Below are 26,389 nucleotides of genomic sequence, written 5' to 3' on the forward strand. Positions count from 1 at the left end.
TCACTCCTGTGGATCATATAAATAGCAGTAATTCTGAAGAGTGATGTTTTCCTGTTTTACTTTACCAGCTTCCTCATCCTCAGCTACTAAGCTCTCCTCCTCCAGCTTTCCATCACAGTGAGAGAAGCCGTGCAAGCGCTCAAGCTTAGTCTCATCATGACAGAAAAACTTTAGTTTTGGCTCTTTTGAGACAAGACAATCATCAGTTTGGTGCTGAGGATACAGAGAACCAGGTTCTATTTTGCAATGGCAATCTATGTGGAAAATGATGGTGGTTTAAAAATAATAATTAAACCAAAACACAAACAACCATACAGCCCTTTCACACATGTAATAAAGCAACAGGAGCTACACGCAGAGCAAGTGCTTTCTTAGAAGAAAGACAACAACTGTAGAAATGTTGAACAGGATCTCCTTTTGTCTTTTTTTTATATTCTCTTTGATTACTTTAGCTTGCACAATATATACCCCACATTGTATTTCATTTGTTTATGAGTATCTGGGCAGAGCTCCAGTGCTTTGATGCAACCGGTCACAACGAACAGCTCAGTTCAGCACGAGCACTACCACCAGCAGGGAAAGCAGGAGAGGTGGAGGAGACAGAGCACCACTGTCACGTCCAATACAGGACAGGGTTGAGACCAGCCAAGCAAACAGGAACTGAATTCCAAAAAGTTTCTTCACCTCAACAGGAAAGACAAAGTCCAATAAATGGACTCCAGAAAAACATAGTTGTCTTCAGATTGGAAAAAGATAACTACACTCATCATGAATGAGAAAAATGCAGAGTGCAGATACAGTATGAACAACTATTACTGTCTGCAGCTACAAATATTCAGTGAGAAGATTAAGTCAAAGACTCAGACTTTTCTGCACTGAAACTTCTCATGTTAAGAACAAAAAAAGTTTCAAACCGATTTCCTATACAGAACAAGGTATCTGATTACGTGGTTTTATGAAATGTGCATGAGCACAACCGTGTGTTTAGTTTTGTTTTTGTTAACAGACTGCAAGACCAACTTCTTTTTATGAATATTTACTGGAAACAGGCATTTAAGGCAGAAATACACTTGTATCACATATTCTGCTTCATCGTTCATGCAGACAGGATTATCTAGAATCACTGACATTTGAAGAGCCCCACCTAAGTGACTTAAACGGCCCCAATTCAAAACTGACCAAAATAAGAAAGTTCACCCTGACCATGGGGCTCAGAAGGAGCAAATAAACACACATTTAACAGGAGGATCCCAGGCCTCTAGGATGCTAAAGGATGGTTCTGTCAGGGCTCGTAACTGACAGAGGACAGAGAATATAAGTTTTCCACATTTGCATAAAGAGCCATATAACATTCAGGAGTAAACACTGATTAAACACTGTCCCTTGCTCAAGTCTAGGAAGGGGTGTGCTTAAATGGATTTCAAGCCAATGTTCATCCCAATTTCTCTTTGCTGGACTGGAAGGGTGAGGGCTGGTAGGAAAATGGAGACGTACACTTGATGATGGTAAAATAGACAGATGTGTTGAAAGACGCATTGGGGGGAGGAAGCGGGAACCATCCAGAGCATGCTTAAAATAGTCCCACAAACAACATCTAGCCTCTCTCTAAGCTTAGAAAGTCCAGGGGCTCAAAAGCACCAAAACTACAGCAGCCTGGTTAGAAACATGACCTTCACCAGTGCTGCTACAATCGTCCTGCAAAACAGATATGCCCCATACCATGTGCGCGTGTGTGCAAGGAGGAATGGGACACTAAGGACTGACACTAAGTCGGTTAGAGACAAAAATTTTGGTCAACTCTACATTGGTAATATGCAAAAAACCCCAAACTTTGGTAACTGCCCTACTCTGCCCTACCTTGACCTCGTCCTCAATACTATGTGTAAAGGGATTTTAAAAGTCTAATTTATAGCAAAATGAGTAATGCTAACTGGGGCACTGAAATGTGCTTCATATCAGAGAAAGGCATTACCCACCGCTCTCAAAAAGCATTAAAAAAAATAATCAATTTCACAAACTTGCTGAATCTTAAAGTGGAGTTTTGTGAGATGGTTTCAGAAAATGGCCCCAAGAGGTCCCCTGAACGTTTTAACAATTCAAGGTCTGAGCCCCTCTCAGACGAACCACATAGGACAACAGAAGCCGAAGGGAGCACAGTTTGCCCAACAGCTCAGAGTCAATGCTGGATTTTATTTAACCAGGTTAAATGGTTGGGAGTAATGCTGCCAGCCTTTCTGTGTTTCAGGGAGAGCTTGGGTTTTTTATTATTATTTTTTTAGGAAAAATCAATTCAGGTGATAAATTTGAACACAGATTTAGATTAACCTTCCATCTTACTGTACTTTTGTACCATTTGCTTTTCAACTGTTCCTTAGAGCAGGAAATAAGGCAGCAGTCATTTTACCATGTTCTGCCATCGTTATAATGCGATGTACAAGATTGGAGTTATTGAATAAACTCATAAACCCCCAGGTTACATTCTTCTTCATCTGCAGCCTTGCCTTTCAAGTGAGCTCTACTCTTATTAAAAGGATCAGAAACTGTCCTCAGGCATACCCTGTCTTTGAAGATGAAGCCCCAGCTACATTTTATGGAAAAGACCTCTCGGTTCGTACCTTTGCCAAACTGCATAGCAGGTTTAAACAATTCTGCAAGACGGTGGATTTCGATTCCAGGCTCCTCTTACTCAGTCTCAAGTTTTTAAAATAATATTTTTCTTTCTGCTAGGGCACTCCTGAAATAAATGTTCCAAACAGTGATGATCCAAAGGCATTAAAGAAAAAAGTTACAGCTTAAACAGTGTGACACAGATTATGAATAAAGAAACCCTTCCCATATGGAAAAGTTTTTAAAATTTGACATTTCTTTTCAATATGCATTAATCAGAAAGACAGTAGTGAATTCTGACTGCTTCAGACAGAAGAGAATCAAAACTCCTGGGATATATTACACAAAAGAGCAATTGCAAAGAAGGAAGAACAGTCCTACAGTTTTTTAAAACAACGATTAACAGTGTTTTCTCAAATGGCTGGGAAAGTCTGGAGTTTGGAGCCAGCCACATGTTACTTATCAATGCTTCAAATGCAGGGTGAGTAAGAAAGGCCATGTCTGGTTCCTTTTGCAATAGGGAAAAATCTCTTTTGAAGTCTTTCTGAGGGACTGACGGGGAAGAAAGTGTCAGGAAAAGGATCTGACAGGTTTTGCACAGTGAGGGGCAAAAAGACGTCTGGTGTAAAATCTCTTGTCTAAATTAGGCAAAGAGATAGAAACCTCTCCTGCAGCACTGGAGACGCCAGATAAAAAGTCTGAGACTCCCTTGTATATTTTTTCCAGCCACACATGAATTCCTTTTTACGCTTTTTGCCAGCTTCTCATCTTACCAGGAGCCTGCACAAGAGGCCAGTCCAGCACTAAAGGGAACGTAGCCATTTTGGGGCTCCATGTACAGCAGACAGTCTCCCAAGTATCACAGAAAACAACTCGCATTTTAAACACCCCAAGCATCGCAAAAGACCTCAATTTAAAGGTGGAAGTGATCACCTGAATGATGACAAAGCGAAGTTGAAAGACTAAGAAATTACTGTTTCTTGAAATGAAACTGGTCAATGTGTCACTGTCAATATCATCGTTTTGCTCTGGGACAGGATTTCTCTCCTGTATTTTCAATTCTGTGCAAATAACTAACCTAAGAAGTTCTACATCACCTGCAATGTAAGCATAATTATCCACCAACAGGTCAAGAATTAGACACATTTCATTTTTACCAGCACTGTAAGTTGCTCTGCCCTTTCTTTTAGACTTCCACACTTTTGAAGAAACCAATCAAAAAAGAAAACAGCCATTATTTTTTTTCCTCAATTGCAAAGATAAAACAATGCTTGACATAACCGGTCTCTAAAAGCTGAATTGAAAGGAGACATTTAAGAGATTACTTCCATAAAAACTGTACTTTTATCTACAGCAAATTGCTTTTGCATGTGTTGCATGAACAACCTGCACAGCTAAAATACACAAACTTAGCATTAATTTCTCAATGGGGCAGAAAGCTCCAGAGTTCACTACATCACTCGCAACTAACAGTTTCATGCACTCTTAGTGGAAGAAGGCAGCTCAGCACTATTCAGTTTTAAGTGCACAGAAGAATGCAGCAAGCTTTTATTAATAAAAGCCATTATCTTTCCACTTTGATAAAGTGATAACGTTTTGACTCCTTCCTTGCTTCTGCCTCATAGCATTGCAATTGCAAGGTATGCGTAGCATTTTGCAGGTAATATTTCACAGCAAATAAAGGAGAAAAAACTTTCTCCAACTCAAAAAAGTTCCTCCAAAAGAATCCTAGCCAGGTGTTAGCAACAGGATTATTTTAATATAGTCATTTTAACTACATAACAGGCCTGAAATCATAAGTTGTAACACACCTTTTTTTTTAATCAAAGACTGGGGAGCTCTAGAAAACCCTAGCAGAAAAAAGATACTTCAGATAAGAGATTAGGCACTAAAATCCCTAAAAGATTGCACTGCAAGAATGTTTGCTGCCTACTATTATAAAAGTGAAGTCCACAACACAATATATGCTAGCTATACCACAGTAACACTTGTAAGACACAGTAGTCAGAAGTGTCTGAAAAAGGTACGAAAAAAACCCGTTCCTCACTTGTAAATTATAGGCTACTGCTCAGGTTTTGCCATCTTCATACTCCTCCTTTTGCATCTTTAGGAACTGTACATGTAATGGTTAAATAATGTGCTGAAGTCTGCTAATTACTGTGATGAATATCAAAGCTTTATATGTTTTTGATGATACTTATCAACAGCTGGGCAGTGGTACAAACGGGTAACATCCATCTCACTGTGGCTGGAACTTGCAGAACACCTCGATATCCTTACACATAAGAAGTTCCATTACATATTTAGAGCAAATATTATGCAGTATTGTTCAGACTCTTGCACACACACCAAAGCTTTTTAATAAAACCACTTTAAAGTGGCAGTTTGCTGATTCAGTTCCCCTCCTCACCCTTGAAATCAATACACTAAATGACAAGCAAGAACACAGCCAAGAATTCAGACAGTAAAACGGTTTAGGTACCTTGATTTTTTCCACAGCTCTCCTTGGTCTAGTAATGTAATTGACCTGTAAAACAGAAGAAGGAGATTACTGACTCCTGGTAGGCTTTTCAATATTACTGGAATATACCATACACTTAAAACTTAGAAAAGCATTAACACAACAATTAATTTCTTGAACTCTTTTTCAGAATGTTTAATTGAATTACATTTTACTTTGTTATCATAACACACATTTTTCATATAAAAAAGTCTCAAAGGAAAGTCTCATTTATGACCACCTAGTTGGAAATCTCACCATTCTGCCTCATGCACACCAGGTTACAAATCAAAAAGTAAAATCCAGCCTACCTGCTGCATTTTTAAAATACAGCATAACAGCCACAATCGCTTTTCTAGCCCAGCAGAAGTTGAACTCTAGAGTGGCTGCTCTGCAGCCGAGCGGGCAGGTTCCGGTCGGGTGGGAGCCAGGGAAAGGAATACAATACCGCTCTTTGAAGGTTGTCAACTGCTGGTATGCAAAGTTCGTAAGAAAACAACTGCCTTGCTCTGACCTGTTCCCACCACTGAGCAGCTATGGGTTTTCCTCTTGCCTTCATCTTCTAACATGAAAGTAAAAGAAGTAAATAATAGCAATTGTTTACTTCTATCATCTTTTGTCTTCTGTCTTTGAGCACAAGTTATCTTCAATCAAACCTGACGGATCTATTTCCATCATCTTCCCTTTTTCTTCAACCACTCCTCCAAGGAAAAGAAGTTATTTTCTGGGGGACAGGGGCCAGACTCCTTGATTACATACATGCATACAAAACATATGCTACATTTTCTTTTTTAAGATCTATGCATTGCAAACTAGACATTTTCTACATTGTGAAAACACTAAGCTCAGCCTACCATCAGGCACAGGTGGTACTTCTCACCAACCTGTTAACCCATTTTTATTCATCAGGTTGTAACAGCCTCTTTCAATCATCACCAGGTCTTCCTCGTTACTCTCCCATGACTTCAATACAGTATTCTCAAGCATTACTGTTTCAGTCTTCTCGGTATATTGTACTAGAAATACTTCACAAAGTTACTTTAAGACATTATTGTCACAGGATACTGTGAAGCAAAACCCAAAACTTCCAAGACAACCATGGTTAAAATAAGATGTTATTGCTCAAATTGTCTATTCTCCCTGAATTACTTTGTTACCGAAAGTCAGTTCCTTACCGAGTTGAAAAATAAATGTTGGCATAAATACGGCATTATTTTCAGCAAGTTCATATTTAGGAATGAACAATGTACTTATACTCAGTATTAATACAGGTAAACAGCCACAAAACTACTTTGTCTACTTTTAGACCTGACAGGAATATAGATTTAGGGGACAGAATTGGCTCTAGCCAGGTGCTCTGCGTGGGGCTTGAGGATATTTGCTTATTTCGCTGTCCTGCCAACTGCTCCCTGGCAGAGCACACAAAGTGATGGCAGTGACTGGGGAAAGAGGAGGAAGTGTATTGGCATCAAAATGTCATGTTAGAGCAGAAGCCCTCCACAGCGTCAGGAATTTAAACACTTTAACGTGACTGTTTATTCTTGGCATGAGTACGGTTTATTTTTCATCTACTTCACACTGCTAGAGATAAGGGAGTGCTATTTCTATGCAAGTTCCTGATACGCTATTTTAAGCACAGCCATCACCCACAAGAAGAGATCCCATTTTGCAGGCTAGCAGCTACTGTTTCTAGAGGGCATTGGTAGATGACTCCAACATGAAAATTTAATATTCTCTCCAATTTTGTCAGCTCTGGTTGGCAGAAAGCAGAGGTGCCCATTTATGACAGTGTTTAACACTACTTCAGCCCCGCTGGAGCACTGCTCACTCCCGTGGGGGCCAGCATAGCCTCAGGTAAGCAACAGCCAGCTTGCTTGGCTGCGTCCCTACCTCTGGGCACTGGAGAATTTGGAGACCCTACAGCTCCCAGCAAAAGGAGGCAGAGGGGGAAATAGCTGAAGCCAGGAACTGACACACTACGAACATCCTATGCTTTCAAGCAGATTTTTTTTCTGCCCTTTGTCACAAGCTCTTTGCTACAATCCCTTTCTTCTTCTTCACATCCCTCCTTCCTAGTATCACTCAATGCACTTTCACAAGTTCTTCCTCCCTCTTCAATTCAAAATTCTTATTAAAAAAACCCCAACAAATACCCCATGACAATTACAAATCTACTACGTCATTTGGTGCCATAACCTAATTCACTTTGCTTAATCTATCAGGGTCTTTTCATCCCGCTCTACCCGACCCTTGAGTATGCGCAAGAAGCTCTTTGACATAGGCACTGGTCTGCAGCTGTCTTCACTGTGCTTAGGATTGTTTAGGCCATATTCTCAGCTCTTATTCATTAATTAAATGCTTCTATGGCTGAAATAAAACTATACATCCAGTAACAAAGGATGCAGATCACATCAAGAATGGGAAAAAAAATCTGAAAAGGAGTAACAGTCAAATCCAGGTCTCAGACCAAGGAAAATATCAACTGAAAGACATTCTTGGATGAATAAATTAGGAAGAGAATTTAAACTCAAGATACGACAGTAGTAAGACAAATATTGAATACTAGCAGCTTCAAAAAAAATTGGAATACATCTGAATTAATGCATATGTCAGAAATCAGACATATTACACAAATCCTAACAGGATATTGAAAATGCAAGTACAAATTAAATGTTAAACGAGAGCTTCGTCCTGTAGGACAAAAGGATTTGTGTGTCAGAGATACCATTTCTCTTCTTGAGAATTAAAGCGCAAAAGACACTTGGTTATTTGAGAGCTAGCTCTCCCCCACTCAGAGAAGCAACATTTTAGAGCTACATCCAGAAACTATGAGTAATCACAATGATGGGTAGTCAGGAACTGATGGGATATCCCAAAGAAACACCTCCTGGAATGAAAATATAATCTTCTTCAACTACTCATATTATAATGGCTGATTAGCGTATATTAGGAAAATCCACTTCTGGTTTGAATCCAAATCTTGAATATAAAAAGCAAAGCTCTAGTAAATATTTAAGAGAATTTTGAGTTCCAAACTGAAGAGCTGGCAACTAATTTCTTTTTTTAACAAACAAAACCATCAAAAGATTGTGCAACTCTGAGAGCCCTTAAGGAAACAATTGGGAATTTTTCATAACATGGTATTTCCTTATACCACTGACCACAGGAATGCAAACAGTTCCACCAAACAGAGATTTCTTCATTGGAAACAACTGACAATCTAACCATGTTTCCATCTTTTCCACTCTCAGCGCTCAGCATACAAAATAGATGATATAATAGAATACAGAAGCGTCATACCAGGACCACAAGATATCTTTACTAGAACTCAGCACCTAAGAGGCTTTACAAGAATATATTTCCTGAGGGTTAGACAGAGAACTTATGTTTAATTATTGAGCATCTTCGTCTAATCAATGCTTATTTTTATACTGCTACTTCTACTTGTTGGATTTTCTCAAAATACTGTTAGCATCCCTATCAACCAGAAACAGACCCATAGCCCCAACCATAACTCAGTATATCAGTAACAAGACTGAGTCCTGCGACATTCCCTGAAAGTAAGGCAGGTGATGCTAAGGAGGAGCACTGGCACAAAAACATGGGTTGTTACTCAACTTGCCAAGTGGAAGAAAAAGCAGTACTACTATTAGTATCCTATAAGGTACAAGGGGTATATCCCCCATGTTAGTCTAATGAATAGTTTTCCTCCCACATTCTTTGTTTGGGACTACTATTTGAGCAATGCCAACTGACACTAGGAGTCCCTCCAAAGGAAGCTGGAAACATTGGCGTATCTATATGGGCAACAGCACTCTTAGTACTCACGGTCTACCGGCCTTCAGACCCTGCATGAGGAGACCAAGTATCAGAGATATCCCAAGGGAAAGGCAAGACAGTCCTTACAAAGGGACTTGATTTTCTTGACAGCTAATTAACAAGTCACTCTATCACAGAGAAAGCAATTTACACCCTGTGCTGAGCTTCATGCTGCAAAGAGAGAAAAAGAGAAGAAATTAACATAAGCAAAGGTAAAACTGGAGAGTATCATCAGAATTCAGGAAGGCACCAGGAATGCTAAAAGGTACTAATCATCAGCACCCTGACAAATATCTGTCATTGCAAATTTGCAACTCAATTAAGCCAAGATTTTAATCAGGGCTACAACTGTACTTAATTCTCTCCATTGCAGCTGAAGGAAAGCAAGGGGAACAAGTCATAAAAACAGAATAAAACTGAAATGTGCTACAAAGAGACCAAATTGTTTTCAGAAGGAAAAAACAAAACAAACAAAACCCATGAAAGACAAAGCTTTATGGAGTTAGTGTGCCAAACAAGTCAAGAATTCTGGATGGTAGAGAAGACAGATAAATATCTTAACTTCAGATAGATGTTAAAAGACTTTGCTTGCGTGGGAGGGTGTTTACAATCTATGGCAGAGTTGTTATTACCCTGGTAGTCAAGGAAACGAACCTTACAATTACAAGATTTCAAATATTGGAATTCCCTGTTTAGGAGGTATCATGGTTTAAACCCCAGCTGGCAACTAAGCACCACCCAGCCACTCGCTCACTCCCCTCCAGTGGGATCAAGGAGAGAATCAGAAGAGTAAAAGTGAGAAAACTCATGGGCTGAGATAAAGACAGTTCAGTAGGTAAAGCAAAAGCTGTGCGCACAAGCAAAGCAAAACCAGGAATTCGTTCCCCACTTCCCACGGGCAGGCAGGTGTTCAGCCATCTCCAGGAAAGCAGGGCTCCATCACACGTAATGGTTACTTGGGAAGACAAACGCCATCACTCCAAACATCCCCCTCTTCCTTCTTCTTCCCACAGCTTTATATGCTGAGCATGACGTCATATGGTATGGAATATCCCTGTGGTCAGTTGGGGTCAGCTGTCCCAGCCGTGTCCCCTCCCAACTCCTTGTGCACCCCCAGCTACTCACTGGTGGGGTGGTGTGAGAAGCAGCAAAGGCCGTGGCTCTGTGTAAGCACTGCTCAGCAATAACAAAAGCATCCCTGTGTGATCAACAGTACTTTCAGCACAAATCCAAAACACAGCCCCGTACTAGCTACTATGAAGAAAATTAACTCTGTCCCAGGCAAAACCAGTACAGGAGGGAGGACGGAAAAATCCTCCATGCTCTTTAAAAAGGAGAATGCACTTTAATCTTCCGAGATGATAAGTGATAGAATAGCCATTGCAAGTCTTCCATAATATTTTCACATAAAAACCCACAAAACCATTTACCAGGGGTTACTGAACAGGAAGCTAAAAATTTCAAGCTAGGTTTATTTGAACTATTGCATCTCTTGATTTTTTCTTTCAAATAGACTGCACTGAACTCTCAAAGCGCTGACCTTTTGCCGCAGAACACTTTTGGTCTTGGAGAATTCAACTTTTCTAGAGTTACATACATATGAACCCTCCCCTCCTTTTTAGATGATGCTGAAGATCTAAACATAAATTATACAAAGCAGCAGCTTGGTTTAATTATAAATAGTACAGTAAAAATTATTTTTTTAGTTATTATATTAACTAGACAACAAAAAAACCCCACATCAGCTGATATGTCAAGGTCTGGCTGAGATTTAGAAGATTACTCAAAAACTATTTTTTACTTTTATTACTGTCAGTGTTCTAGAAAAAAGCATGCACCAAAAGCTTTTCAATTTAATCTTACTGGTGATGCTATAGAGAACTACCCAAACTCTGCAGACTGTAAGGCAAGGCAGTAGTTACAGCACGCCACATATTTCCACAATTAGAACATAGTAATATCAAGCTATACACAAAATTATTTGCTGGTTTTCATTAAAATGCACAGTTCACTTTTATTTTTCCCTACAGTCATTGCACCAAGATGCATGTTCAAAATGGCAATAAATGACCAGGCAGAGCCTATGTAACATTCAAACTAAAGATGAATTGGCACTACAATCAGTGGGAGCTTTGGTGTTGATAAGGAAGTAGAGATTGATTTTAGAAAAAAAATCTTACAAATCAAAGCTATTGAAGAATATCTGAAAAGCTTTAATTATGACTTTTGGCTGAACTAAATACATATGAAAATGAAGATGCTAATTCACACTAACTTTTGTCATCTGATAAATCCCAATGCTCAACAATTCAATGTTGTAAAGAACATAGTAGTTAGAGTAGATACCAGACAGCAGCTAAGTGTTTCTCAGCAAGACCATAAAAATATTTTCAGGTAGGGTATTTTAAGTACTGCATTATTAACTTTTCACATAAATAAAAGTGGTGGGAAATGGCAGTTTCAGAAGTCATCTGAATGTCCTTAAGGATCCAGATGCCGGATACAGTTCTTCAACAAGCATCCTAACTGGCCTCAGGAAAATAATTTCAGCATTACATACTTCTGCTCCGCTCGCCCCCTTAAAATGAGGTGAAGTCTCTACTGAGATCAGCATTAGTCAAGCTGTATTCATTCATATTTGTTAATATGTTGTATCTCTTTCAGTGACAGTACTTCAAGCCAGACAAAATACAAGTGCTAACTGTGGCTTCAAAAAGTCTGTCAAGGGGAGGTGGACAGTGCTCCTTTAGCCTGCATATGAAAAATCATATGTTAAAGCTAGACACAATACATTTAAGCAAAATAATTTTCAAGCTATGTCCAAGATTTGGGTAATTGTGAACAACAACAACAACAACAAAAAACTACCTAGAATTTTCCACCTGCTATTTAATGCCCCTGAACTTGCATCCTAATCTTCCCCCCCTACTTTTTTTGCCGCACTCCATGTATATTCTGGTACTCCGAGTCTTCAAATATAAAATCTCTACTAGAAGAAAAAAACATATATATCTCTCTTACATTCCATTTTTAAAACAAAATGAAATGTGAAAGCCCAACATGACTCCTTCCTCACCTTTTGTCAGCACAGGTTTCCTGCTTTCTTCATGTTTCTGAGAAGAAATCTCTTTCTCATTTTCTACCAGTCTTTCAGTATCAGCTCCAACTCAGTAGCTTTTGCTACAACTCGTTACTGTCATCAGATTTCACTTACTAACACGTCATACTCACTCCACATTTTAAAAGTTGCGCTCAGCTTCTCACCAGAAACCATCCACTCCAACCACTCCTACCTAGTGGTTTGCAAGATCCCACCCTCAGCAACACACAGTGGTTCAAAAATGCCAAGACTACTAACAGCTGTAAGAAATCCCATCCTCCACCTATTGCAGCTCCCTCCTTTCGTGCTTTGCTCCTACTTCTGCGTTCAGTTTTCAGCACCATCCCCTGCACTTACAAAACTTCACCTTTGGTCCACTCCTCCTCTTCCACTGCCATGTGTGCTCTTGGTATGAGAACTGCCCATAAGCATTGCTTTGGCTAACCTCCCATCAATCATAAATATACTAGTTTACCACTAAGAAACAGCCCTGCACCTATCTAGCCATTTTTATTCTCAATCTGACACCCACAAGAGAACATTTTCATGTTCATAATCACCTCAAATTCATTATCAGAAGCAACTTCCTAGTGGTATATGCAGACTACCTCTCTCCTACTCTGTCCAAGACACCTACTACAGCATCAATGCTTCAAGAATGCAATGGGCACTTCAGGGAGCAAGACTTCTACTCCCTTGGGATCCATCACACAAGGAAACAAGACCAACTTTCCAACTCACTCAGGTATGTGCATTTGATACGCCATTCTCATTAGACTTGCATGTAAAAAATACACTTAAACATTTGCAGTTACAACACTAGTACAGCAACAGTGGTCTGCCTAAGGATAAAAAGCAAGGCAAGTTTCAGAGGGAATCTTTCTATACTTTTTCATATAAAGTAACAATAGGATCTAGCACATTCTCACACTACATTTCATTCCACAGCATGTTTTTTTGCAAACTGTCTTTGCCACTCCACTCCTAAAAAATGACCATTCAGGATGTTTTTTACAAGTGATGCTTGCTAACTTGATGCTTCGACTACCTGAGCAGCCACTGATTCCTTTCTAATCTCATCTTTTCCTTTAATACTATGTTGTTTTATTTCTAAGCCATCAAATCTACAGCACCTCTACACCTGGCTCTAGCACAGTTTTCTCTTTCAGCTATGCAGCTGAAGCATTACTCCCATTCTACTTCAGCAACATTACTTCTGAGCATTTCCAGCAAGGTTACAGGCATTCTGCATAATTTTCTGAGACTGTCCAAACTTGCCTCATACCATGCCCGAAAACAAGAAAAGAATGTAAATAAAAAGGAAGCCCTGCAGCTGAAGTTTCAAGGGGCTGGAGAGGATTTTCCCCACGCTCCCAGTAGCGATTGAGGCAATCGCCCAGTCACACCAAGGCACGGCACAACCTCCCACCAGCAATCTCTGTGCCTGACAAGAGACAATCAGAAGACGTTTCACAACATAAACTTCAAATGTATGGTACTATTTTCTTCCAGTATTAATTTATGGATAAAGCCATAGCTGGATTCACGACGCCATTATTGCTGCAAAACTGAGAATTATCAGTGAACATACTTGAAATATTTTTCTCAGCTACAAAGTACGAAAATCTTTATTTATTGAAGCAAGCTGAATTTGGAAGTTAAGATTATGATGTTTACAAACTAACTCCATTGGTGAAAGAAAAACAGATTTTTATCAGTATTCTTCCTATGTTATTCTGATATTATAAACAGAAATTTTACCTTTTCATAGTCTTTAATTTAATCACTTTCATGAAAGGCTCAATCCAGCCCCCAAACCTGAGAAAGAATAGAAACCAACTACGCATTTTTATTTTTTTTTTTTAAACTCTTTCTCACTTGTTCACTTTTGACTTCTACAAAGCTTAATTCGTCCAACCTCCACCCTAACCCCTGGGAGCATCTTGTACTTTCCAGCCATCTGGACTGTATTTACTTTACTAAGAAGAAAGTTAAACTTGTTCATGAACAAAGAAAATGCCTTTACTATCTTCCTGTCTTGTCTGCACACTTATTTTCTAGGTTATTATTTTCTAAAAAAAAAAATAATAAAAAAAAATATTTACTGTGAGAGCTCCCCAGAGGGCACAATCTTCCTTGTGAGCTCTGAGGTCATACAACTTCTTCATTTACCATTTTCTAATGCTGCCTTAAAAAAAAAAAAAAAAAAAAAAAAAAAAAAAAAAAAAAAAAAAATTGCTATCTTTCTCCTCAGTTTTCACCTTCTCTTCACAGAAGCCCTTACAAAGAACACAAAAGTTCATATATGATTGATTAGGACAGTAGCAATTGTACCAAAGTGTTTGTTTAGACAGTACAAGCGACAGTTTTGCAAATAAAATAAACCATTGCCAAACTAAGATCAGAGACAAATTTTAAAAGGAACATAGACAAACATTTACTTTTGAAGTCATACCCATTTTAATGGTATCTCTCCCCCCAGTAGATCACTGCTAGCGTAGGACTGCTGCATCACTGTTCCTCCATTTTTCATCAAAATATATGTGCTGTGACCCCTCTCCCAACACTGCAGATACAGATGTGCTGAGGAAGACTTGCAGAAAAAGTGCAAACTGCAGAAGACAAGCAACTACCTCAAACTGGTTTTTTTACTTTCACATGTTCTTAAAACCCACCTACTTTTATCTGGTTTTATCTGAGCTGCTGTATAATGCTTCCCTTTCAGTGCATTTTATAACCCTATTTTTCAAGGCACACTATCTCTTTTGATCAAAGGTAGTCAACTATAGCTTATCATTAAAAGCTATTTTGAGGCTTTACTCTGTTCCACCAGAAATCTGTACCATGTTTAAATGAAAGCCAGATCAGCCCTTTTGTTACAGAGAAAGTTAATGAAAGCAATGATCAATGCATGACATGTGGCTAACGTTTTCATCAGGAATCAAAGGTTCCTGATGCTTGACCCAAATATCTGATTAATTTCAAATATTAATTCCGTTTAATGAGCGAATCTAATACAGGTAATAAGGGAAAAATGCCACTGTAGGACTATACTGTAACATAAAACAGGTACTAGAAGAAAAATACCTTTTAGAGTATGATTGCTTAAAGAGAACTACCTGCTGTTGTTTATTTTCAAGTTGAACCTCTGAATTTAATTCAAAGAAGTGACCCTTCAGAGGCATAATGATTTTTAATGATCACGTCAAGTATCTTCTTGTCTCTTCAGCAGCTCTTCTGGAATATCAAGGAGTAGAAGACCAATTACAGATGTGTGGGAGGAGGCTCCATACCACAACCACAGTAGACTACACAATTAGACTAGGCAACAACACATTAGACTAGGCAATACATAGTGTGGAGATTACAATGAATTAGAAGTGTAATTGAACGTGTCCATGTGAAAAAAAATAACTACTGAAATAACTCACTCAAATACCACCACATATAAAATAATGCAAAATAGATAGTTAAAATTTTGCATAAAGCTCTGTGGCCACACAAATGCTTGGACCAGCATAATTACGGGGACAAAGCTGAGGCAGAAACACTTCCCTTGCCAACATTCACCTCTTCCATGTCTATGAAACAAGGGCTTAATACAATGTTAACATAACAAAATCAAACATTCTGCTTCCTTGCATTTGCAGTTGCCAGTTCTAGATTGATTCAACATTATCCCTTCCCAGTTTTTTCCTCCTCATCTCCAAAACTCAAAGGACTATCACTACGATTAAACATGGATTGTCATTAAAGTTAGCTGAATCATAGCAAAGATGAAACACATCTCTGCTTTAGGGAAATTATTTACCAGAAACAAAACCCCAGGAGATCTGTTACCAGTTGAGCAATACTTCTACTAGTAAGGACTTTCCCCCCCCCCCCCTTATGCGATCTCAAGCTGTCCAAATTTTCCCCAGAATTTACAGTATTTTTTTCTTTTAGAAGTGAAGACATGGACAATAATCAATTAGGCAACTGAACTTCCTCTTCTTGAGATATAAGCTGAACGTTTCATGCAAGCTACTAAAAATAAGTTTTACTTCCAGCAACGACAACTCCTCACAGCTTAATCAAAGGAATAGCAATCACAGCCTAATGGGTTCTGTTCTCAAGAGCATCTGAATTGGAAAGTGATCAGTAAGAGAAGATTCACTGCAGTAAAGAGAAAAATCTGCAAAGAAGTGAGGACCAATATATTTGCACTTACTGTGCATCAATTTGATTCTACATGTTTCTAACAGAGAGAACGTGAAGTGACTTGATTCTCAGTCTGCAGCTATGGTGCTAATTTAGTTTATAAGGAAACAGAGCAGAATCTGAGGGAACAAAGTTCCTGGGTTTGTGTTGCTTCTGCAGCAAGCACAGCATCAGCTGCAGAAGGTGTATGAAGCAAAATCCCTCCAAAAAGATTAAGGAATTGAATCTTGAGCATCCTAAACCAGCAATTTTACTAGCAACCTCACTGACGAGGCACACCCATCTATTCGAGGAGGGAGAGCACAGAGGTGTAAGAAGGATGCACACCCACTCACTGCCAGTACCAGCCTGCTCCTCTCAACAACAGTGCAAAAGAGACACTAAAAATAACCTGCACTACAGTTGGCACTTTATATAGTCTGCTCGTTCATGCGTGCTGCAGTTCCTCTATGACTTTAAAAAAAAAAACCAACAAACTCTGCCCACCCATCTCATGGCTCCTCTTTCAGAGGGAAAACAAATTTTTAATCAGTGAGGCAGCAAATATTTCTTTTTTTTTCCAAGAACTCAAAGGGGTCCAGGTAAAAGGTGCTGATTTTCAGGAGGCGTTTCCACACCATAACTCCAAGCGGGTTTCCCTGCCGCGATGAGTCCAATGGACGTTGCAGAGGGTCCCCTCGAGCCCTCCCACCAGCGGGGCTGATGGCACAGTGCTGCTTCGGATGCTCTCCCTAGCCACTGCTGCGCCTCATGTGCAGGGATCGCACTCAGGACGCAGACAGACCCAAAGGGCAACTACACCAGGGAACTCCACAAGATTGGTTCCTCCAGGCCAAAATAAGTTCTCCAAAGAATTCTGTTTTAAAACTTCAGAAGTACGCGGTGCACTTCCAAAACTTTGAAATGAAACATTCCTCCTACCAACCAGACATGTAACCCACTGCTTAGCCATGAAGGTTCAATGCGCATTTCTGTCCGCAAGAGGCAAAACAAGTCTTGTTATCCATCATTCTCACAACACAGCAAGCTTCTCTCTGGGTATACACAGGGTTTTAAAGAGAAAATAGTTATTTTAAATTCACATTTCCAACAAATCTGTGTCTCCTTTCTGTTCAATAAGAATAAAATCTCTCTAAAGCAGTTTCAATACTAGCGAGGCTAGGCAATACGAGCGAGGCTAACTCCAACTTGAGAGAGAATGCTCCTCGGTTTGCATGCCTGCTGCACTGGTTCGGACAGGGACAATTCTTTTTGCACAATTGTCGACTTTTCAAAAGGAAAATGCCAATACACCTCGAAATACCAGTGTTAACTTACTTCCAAAAGCATTTGCCTGGAGGCCAGCAGCCCAGAGGTAACAGCCCAGGCCTGACATCCCAAATACGTTACCATAGGCCAGGATATTGTTTCACTATGCTATTCCACTACAGACTGCATGTCAATACCCATCTCTATCTATAAATCAATGGAACCTATTTTAGGCACAAAAGCTTCAAAATAAATCCTTCTGATGAACCTCCCAAATTAATTATGCAAATGCTGTAGGAAAGTGCACAGATCATTATTACTTCAACTTTTTAAAGCCCTGCACAGATACTCTGAAAGGGAAAGAAAGTAAATGACTAATTATACACATTGAATAATCCAGATAATGGCCTGTCACATGCATCACTCTGAATGCAAATCAGAATGATGGTTTTAGCTGTAAACACAATGTGGAAACGTCAAATAACTTTGATCTCATCTTTGGCAAGAACACGCTTAAGATACCATTCTGTATTCAATGGGATATATATATTTAGCATTTTTTTCCTGTTTAATTTCAAAGACTTTCCTTACAAGACATACCCTATAAGATATTCCAATAGAGATGAATAATCGTATTTCCCCAAGCAGAAAAATGCTGCTGCTTATTGCCCTGCTAAAAACACTAGAAGCGACAATACTCTGTTTACCACATCATTGTCATTCAAGCAAAGCATGATTGTTTTTGTATTCAAAATGTCCATAAATGAAGGCTGTACTCGAAAATTCCTGGAGTGGGGGAGGGTTGTGGGGCATTTACTGCTTGGGAGAGAAGAAGAAAGGCATAGCCACAGCAAGTAACTAACCAACCTCCTAACGCCTGCCATGGAAATGAGTCCCTGACATGCACTCCAGGCATGTTTAGCAGGTAGAATTTTCTTCATTTCACAGTGTCTTTCTTACACTGCAAGCAAACCATATGAAAGGAAGGGCTAAAACTGAACAGGTAGAAGTAGATGAGAAAGGCCAGGTCAGATATGCCAGGGAGGCAGCAGGAGCCACTGCTGTCCTCTTCATGCCAGGTACAAGAGAAATTCCTTATACCACTCACTGCCCATACTATAAAGCCAAATTTCAGCATGTGTTAAAACACATTTCAAGATAATGCTATTACGGGGAGATTAGGCTTTTAATTAGACAATTCTACAACTCAAGAAATTTAGGCTATCAGTTGGAAGAGAGCAAATAAGGAATTTTAGTGGCTACATGATGACAGTAGCTATTTCAGGCATAAATGCAACAAGAATGTCTATCTGCTCTATGGCACAGCAGTCTTCGTTTCCCCCCCCCCTCCCTGGCTTTGCTTTCTTCAACATTTTGCCACGTAGAGGTAAACCAGAAGATACTAAATTTCACATTGAGATTACACTAGTTTTAAGGTATGAAGAAAATCTATAAAATAACAATATAGGAAAATAAATGCACGGCTTCTTAAATAACAGATAACTGGAATAGATTTCAGGGTCAGCCCAATGAAAATACTGCTGCCGCACAGTTTTGCCTGGTTGGATCACCACGTTGAGAAAACAAATGACAGATCCTGTCAGATACTGCTGCAATAGCTACTATAGCAAAGTTTACTGATGCAATCCTTGTTTGTCATTCATCATAGAGATTCCAGTGTTCCAAATGGGAAAAGAGAAAAAACACCCAACACACCCACAAACAGGACCGTTAAAACTACATGTAAGTATTATAAGTCAGTTTACAGAAAATGTAAACAAGAAAAATACCCAAATTTACTAACATTCAGGAGACAAATCCCTACTTTGATGAATGCCTAGACCGTGCAGAGCTTCAGAAGATTGCTCAATTAGTTTAGCTTATTTTGCCATCACAAGCAAAAGGAAATTCTTACATTTTGACTTGGGAAGAGACTTCATTTCACAATACACGTATTATTCTCCAAATCCGATAATCCTAACTTCAAATCAGCATGAACATTGCAACTTAACACAGGTCAAGCATTCTCAAAAATAGAAGTTATCAGGGTGTAAGAACATGAGCAGTTAACCTTTCTTTCCCCTTCAACAATCAAATTTTTTCCCTTTTCCACTTGATAGAAAACATTATTTGCAACTTAGTCAAACTGACTCACTTCCACAGGCTCCTCCAGCACACTTCTAGCAAAGCCCTTTTGGGAGAGGGTTGTTTATCTTCCTTCAAAACCATAAGTTGAAATGATACTCAATTGTACAGTTAGAACAGTACAAGTGTAAATTACCGCTGTACAAAAAGGATGCTATTCAGTTTTATATGTTCCTCCTGCAAGAAAGGAAGGATGAGTCTTCATTTGGTTTTGATTCCCTTCTCCCAGCTCTTGCAAAGTTAAATCAAACCATGCCACCCCCCTCCTCACCTCTCAGTAGCCACCCTTCTAACAAGATCCTCAACTTTGGCTAAGGACATTTATTGTACACACTTTGATCCCTTCAACAAAAATTACTTAAAAAAGGGAAGAAAACATGCACTGATCAAACAGAGCGCCACATAAAGCGGTGATGCAAGACTGCACATATATCGAAGGCCAGCAGAATCAATCCAAGTCCAGGTCTAAAATAAAACAGTACTACAGCAGCGTAAGAGTTCCTGAGTATGCGCACCTCAGGAAATTTAGACAAGCCCTCACTGATCTTTGCAGCTCACTTGCTTCCACTGCTAAAATTGCTAAACTCAAGAAACAAAACAAATAGTCATTTTTATATGCTGCTTCTAAAACACTGCCACACTGAGAACTTGTACAAAAAATTCAGTTATAAAACAGAGCGAAAGCAGAATAGAATCAATTGACATCTTCAACTTGAGTCCAACTGTTGAATGTTTTAATGATTCAAGTCTAATCTTGAGGTTTTATCTAAGCTTTTCTTTTTACTCCTTTATAGTACTATTTGCCCATTGAGATTGGGTTTGGAAATGTAAACAGAGACTTGTTACCTAGTTAAACAGAAATCCTACCCAGCGTAACATTTTATTAAGTCAAGACTCTACTCAACACACTATCCATATTCTGGCCTCACTGTCTTCCTGGCCATCTGCTCCTTCCTCATTTGCTCCTGTTGCTTGCTTCATCTCTGTTTGGCAAAATGTACAAGTTTGGGTCTTTGTATAAAAACAACCCTAACTGCTTAACAAACACCTTAGGAATTGCAAATTGTAATATTGTAACATCTCATGAACTTTCTCCTGAGTTTGCATCAACTTATAGGCTTACTAGCAAAGTGCAGTCATGTTCTCAAGTTTCCTGTTTTAATATTCCCTTTCTTCCTTTTTTAAGCAAGATTGTTCTCATCCTTAGAAACAGGAAGTCATTAAGTTCAAAATGTTTATACTAAATGAAAACATACATATTGCCATGACTGGATTCAGTGACTATTGGGTGGTCTCAATCTGAATCCACTTTCTGACCAGCAAGTGCTTCCCTTGGAGAAATTATCAAAGCACACCCTCAGAGACCAAGGATTGGAAAGGTATAAACAATAGCTATTATAAGTTCAGGATTTTTTTTTTTTTTTTTTTTAGGTTTTTAAAAGACTTTAACATGCCCACAAAAACCTCCTGGACATCTGTTTTCAGTAAGCATTTAAACAAATGTTTTCCCTGAATTATATCAGAAACCAGCTAGTGCTGTTTGCTTCTTGGGATAAGGTCAGTAACATGCATTAATGCAGCACCTTTGTTGCAGTAATTAGCAACATGTTTGTACGTGCCAGAGTGTGGTTGAAGAGGGAAATTCATAGCCCACTTGCATCCTCCACTGAACCTCCAGAACACCATCTGCAACTGCCTGTGATCGGCGTCTCCAACATGCCAACTTCTGGTCATACTGTTCTTTTGCATAAACTCCTAAACCATTTTGAGTTACCTCTTAAATTTGATAAGCATTAAAAAAAATAAATCTTCAATTTAGTACTTTGATAATACTACATTAATGGGTGGCCCACAAAGACTTCCCATACACAGAACATCTGACTATAACTCTCTCCAGCCTAAGAAAAAAAAATCTGTCACTTGTGATTCAAGTTTAGGCATACTAATCCCAATCTACTACAGCTCAGCTTTTGCTGATATAAATTAGATTCCAGGAGAAGTCAAACTCCAGTACATCACCACAAATTTTCAATTGCTTTTTCAACACCATTTGTCTTTATTACAGGAAAATGTACCTGTTCCCAACCTCAAGATTTTAATTATTAAATAATATTTGGAGGAAGTGAAGAACTCTCTTCTCAGAAGAGAAGTGCAAAGCAGTTCCTCAGCAATCATGAGCACTTTCAGGAAACTTGAATGCTCCTCCAGCACGCCCACTTGCTTCCCGTGAACAAGCAATGTTCGGAATTATCTGGAGAGGTCTTCCAAAGTGCTGAGAACATAATTTCTGTGCATTTTGATGCTCTATGAATCACCAAGAACAGAACACGAAGCCAAGAAACAGTAAAACACGCACATGTACAAACAACGAATAAGAGCTGCTAAGACTAATATTAGACCTATAAAAATATATCCTGAACATATCAGGAAGAGACCAGCAGGAACTTACACATTATGCCACTTCCACATGAGACTCTTTACTTTTGCTTGGACCCACAGATCAATATGAATGTCAGGAATTAATAAAGCTAGCAGTACAGATCAGCTCTCCGGAGAGCAGCCACATCTGTTCAGCAATGCCAAGCTGCCAGCTGGATCGAGTCCCAAAAGCCTTTAAAGGGTCATCATGCACAGCAAAAGCTTGTACTCAGCTAAAAACCTTTTAGCCTAGCAGCTAAAAAGGTAATAGGTATTCTGTTAATTACATTAAGATGTTTAGCTCTGTTAATTAGGATGACTAATTTTAAAAGGCCTAACAGCCACAGTATTTAAATTCCTGTTTTGTTCTGGTATTGCAACAAAAATCTGTTCTAAACCACTGCCATTATCATGGCTGAGTCAAAAAAAAGTTGTGTTGTTAACACATAAGTTAATCAGTTGAAATGGAAAGAGTCAAATAAAGTATTACTTATTGAATACTGCATACTCTAAGCAACTTTAATGTATGAATAATCAACTAAAAAAACCCAAAATGAAAGACACCCTGGGTCTCAGATGAGACCATTAACCACATGAGGTTATTTTATCTAGACACAAATTGTCAAAACGTCCTTTCTTGTGTACATTAAGGGAAGAAATAAACCACACATAAGTATGCCCCTCACTGACACATAAGGTCTTGCAGGCCATAAAACTCCCATCGAGTTTTTGACACAAAAAGCTACTTCTGAAGTAACTGTCTGCTGGCCTGTATGGAAATCGCTCCTTCCAAATACCTCAAAATCAGCAGTTCAGTACCATACATGCTTGATTAAACACTGCGTTATCTACGGCTTTTCCCACACTTGCAGGTGGCCCAACTTTTGTGTGGGAAAGACACGGCTGACACCCTTAAATACTCTGGTGGGCACGTGCTGAAGAGATCTGTTGTTTAGGATCACAACAGCCACTGCATAGCTCCCCCTGCTCTGAGGGCATCACAGCCCGATACTCTTTTTATTACAGGAAATCACGCCTCTGGTGTTTGCAAGGTATTTCCAATTCTTATCTTTTGGCCATTTCCCAAGTGGCACCCAAAGGGTGAGTCCAGGCTGCACGTCTTCTCAAGCCCTACAGACAGACCTTGTGTTGTATGCGAAGAAGCCATTTTAAGAGCGTAATTAAGATCAAGTTGCTGAAATTAGCCTGAACAATTCATGCGAATGACTACTGTGCAGTCTAATTTATTAAAAGTAAATCATGGCTCCCAAACAGCAGTGAGCAGTACCAGGGCTTTGCTACTAGTCCTAAAAGGCACTGCATCTGTCGGGGTTTGTCACTGCTCAGTATTGCTCTTTCTGACCCCACACAACGCTTCAGGACCACTACCAGCATCTCAGGGCCACTACAGGATGTGGGACACTACCCATGAAGGCACCTGGAATTATTAGCCCCCACCTGATTAGCAATTCAGCTACTAATTTTATATCCCTTTAAGCAGGGCTTATTAACCACACTACACAGTACCCCAGACCAGGCCATATGGAAATGCAGATGTCATCTGCCCACCTTTGTAATCTGCTGTAAGGTTTTTCAGATGAAGACGTTATTTCATCTTGCGGTGCTATATAAATAAAAAAAGTATTATAAACAATCACTTTTATCTGACTGGGGTTATGTCATATGGTTTGCTTTCTTTATGAAAGAAAACACATACATAAAGTGCAACCAGATGCTGTTGGCAGAGAATAGATTTAATATGGACTCATTTCTAAAAACGTGATTACAGATGTGGCCCACATCTTGAACCCAATGTTTAAGGAAAAATTCTCTCTATGTATAATCATTTCACTCATCTTCTGTTTTCTCTAAGTCTCTTAACTCACAAAAAAACATTTCCTGGAACTAAAAAAGTTACACCCACCCCTCTCTCACTTCCACCACAAAAATTATTCAAGCATACCCTTACCAAAAAAAAGCTGAACAAGTTACTGAGGAAACACTTCTTTGTAGCTGCTCATTGCTATACCAGCTGTGAGAAGGCAACATTGCAGGTTAGAACTAAGTCTAGACAGAGCTTCTTTACTACAAACAATGCTTACCTAGGACTGCACCTGACTTGCAATTTGATTTTCAAACTACGAAAATAGTTACTACAACTCTACTTGCAGGAGTGGAAAAACTTAAGACACTTTAATCAATTATTTTTAGTTTAAAAAAAAAAATTAAAAAATCAACTGATCAAGTTTTTGATCACTAATGACATCCTTAAAATCTTTTACCAATTTATAGAGGTCTCAGTAAAATAACTCAAATAAATGATAAAGATTTAATTGTTGTGCTCTAGCATTGCTTAGAACATAAAAGGTAATTTAATTCTGACAAAACCCCGATCAATCAACAAAATGAATAGAAATAACAAGCAAGTTTTAAATTCAAAATTAGAAAAGTCTAAGAAAGAACTTGGTTCTTTCATGCTTGCTGATTTATAAAACCCTATCAACTTACCTCAAGAAAGTTTTCCTCAAAGTTTTCAAAACAGGATAGAAACACCACAGAAAAGACTGACTGCATCATTCCACATCTAAACCCAGAAGACTTTCACCATATTTGATATGGTGATATTTGAGGAACAGTCATCTTAACAAGCACACTCCTGAACTAGACCAGACAAGTTCATATTCATATGAATAGAGAATCCCATGTTTAAGAAAAATTCTTTCTCTATGTAATCATTTTAGTCTCACTCTACATTCATGTTCATATAAAACTAGATTATTAAAACCCCCAAATCATTCATGGTTATTGAGGTTATTGCTTTGGTAACATATTTATTTAAATTTATTTAAAGTACTTGAGGCTAGGTTAGTTAACTACCAGTGACATCACTTAAAATCAACAGTTGAAAAGAAAACAACTCCCTTCATCAAATTATCTTTTGGTGGGACCTTTGAAAGATAGGACTAACTCACTCTTCCAGGGGACGTCACACCTACATTTATTGGTAAAGCTGAGATACTTGATTAATCTAAATTATCATCTTTTCCAAGCAAGGTATTAAAAAGGTCATAGGAAATGATGAAAAAGTTGAAGAATAAAATCAAAGCAGGGAAAAGTCCTATTTTCACCTAAGAAATAGTGTCAGATAATGTGAATGGAGCTTCAATTTTAAAACCCTCTCATGATCAGCCAATTTCTAATCAACAGGCATGTAACTGTATTCGCTTCTGAAGGCAGGAAGATCAGACAACTGGATTCTTTCACAACTATTTAAGATGTTCCAAGCGACCTTTAACAAGAACTTTAAGCATCCATTACATCTGAATTGAGCACAATTTTCAACAGGATTAAATATATATATATATATAGAGAGAGAGAGAGAGAGAGAGTTGTATAAACACTGTCTTTAGTGGTGGAATCAGATTGATTTAAAGTGTGGTTAGATCTAATGGCTTGTTCAGAGAGGAAACTTTGGTGAGGATAGATAAACTAGGCAATCTGAGCCCAGAGGTGAGCAAAGCATTTGTGTCTGCTCCACAAGGAAAAGGTTATTCCAGCAAAAGAGGCTGCTGGAATGTCCGAGCGCCGAGGCTCAACCATGTTCTCACCCAAGCATTTCCAGCAACTTCAGCTAGGGTGGATGATGCAGGTGAGCATCTCTGCCCACATGCAGTCTTTATCTACGCCGTGCTTAAAAATTACATCCGAACTTCAACTGTTACAGCCTTACTTAAAAAGAAGAGCCCTGCTGGGTTGGTGCACTTACCTACTACTTGTAACAGAAGACTTGCTAGCAAAGCTTTTTCTTCAAACATAAAAGAAACTCAAATTTGAGAATATTCTGATTTGACTGATTCTGAAGAGGAGAAACAAGCGAGGATGTGTGTCCATCTGTTTATTTATTTAAAAAGGAAGACAAAAAAATGGAACTGCTTGAGAACCCAAAACATACAGGTGGTTTCTGGAGACATTAATAAATCAATGGCAAAACCTTCATTCATTTACTAGGTGCCAACTATTTCCTCAGAAAGGGTGAACACCAGCAGCTGTCCCATCAGTATGGGATAAAATATCTTAAAAGGAGAAAGATAACATATTGCAGTATTTACACTTGTATTAAAAAGTTTAGGAAAAAAATAATAATCTCACAGCCCAAGTCTTTCCAGAGGTTAAGCCAATATGCAGACAGGATATTTAAATATGACAGCAATCTGCATAATGAATTCAGAACGAAACAGAGCATTGTTGTCCAGGTGTTATCTGCACGGAGTAGAGAGGACCCACAGATCCAGGCCCCACTGTACATGGAATTTGTATGCAGGCCTAATAACCTAAGTGTGCTATTTGCACTA

The 26,389-nt window shown here is 38.9% G+C and overlaps 1 protein-coding gene across 9 annotated transcripts in view; it reads right to left on the minus strand.

The window, feature by feature from the left end:
- Nucleotides 1-26,389, minus strand: part of ADD3 (adducin 3) — a 100,932-nt gene that overhangs the window by 59,921 nt on the left and 14,622 nt on the right. For 3 of the 9 annotated variants that reach the window (XM_075757957.1, XM_075757955.1, XM_075757964.1), the window contains exon 2: nucleotides 5,090-5,134. The exons of 1 other annotated variant lie outside the window; for it this stretch is intronic. The gene's annotated coding sequence lies outside the window, so the exon portion shown is untranslated. Of the gene's footprint in view, nucleotides 1-5,089; nucleotides 5,135-8,942; nucleotides 9,074-14,131; nucleotides 14,215-15,113; nucleotides 15,264-26,389 lie in introns of those variants that run through there. 5 more of the 9 variants (XM_075757958.1, XM_075757965.1, XM_075757956.1 and 2 more) reach the window with 4 other exon arrangements.

This window comes from Balearica regulorum, chromosome 7 (genome assembly GCF_011004875.1).
Source record: "Balearica regulorum gibbericeps isolate bBalReg1 chromosome 7, bBalReg1.pri, whole genome shotgun sequence".
In the NCBI taxonomy this organism is placed as follows: Eukaryota; Metazoa; Chordata; class Aves; order Gruiformes; family Gruidae; genus Balearica; species Balearica regulorum.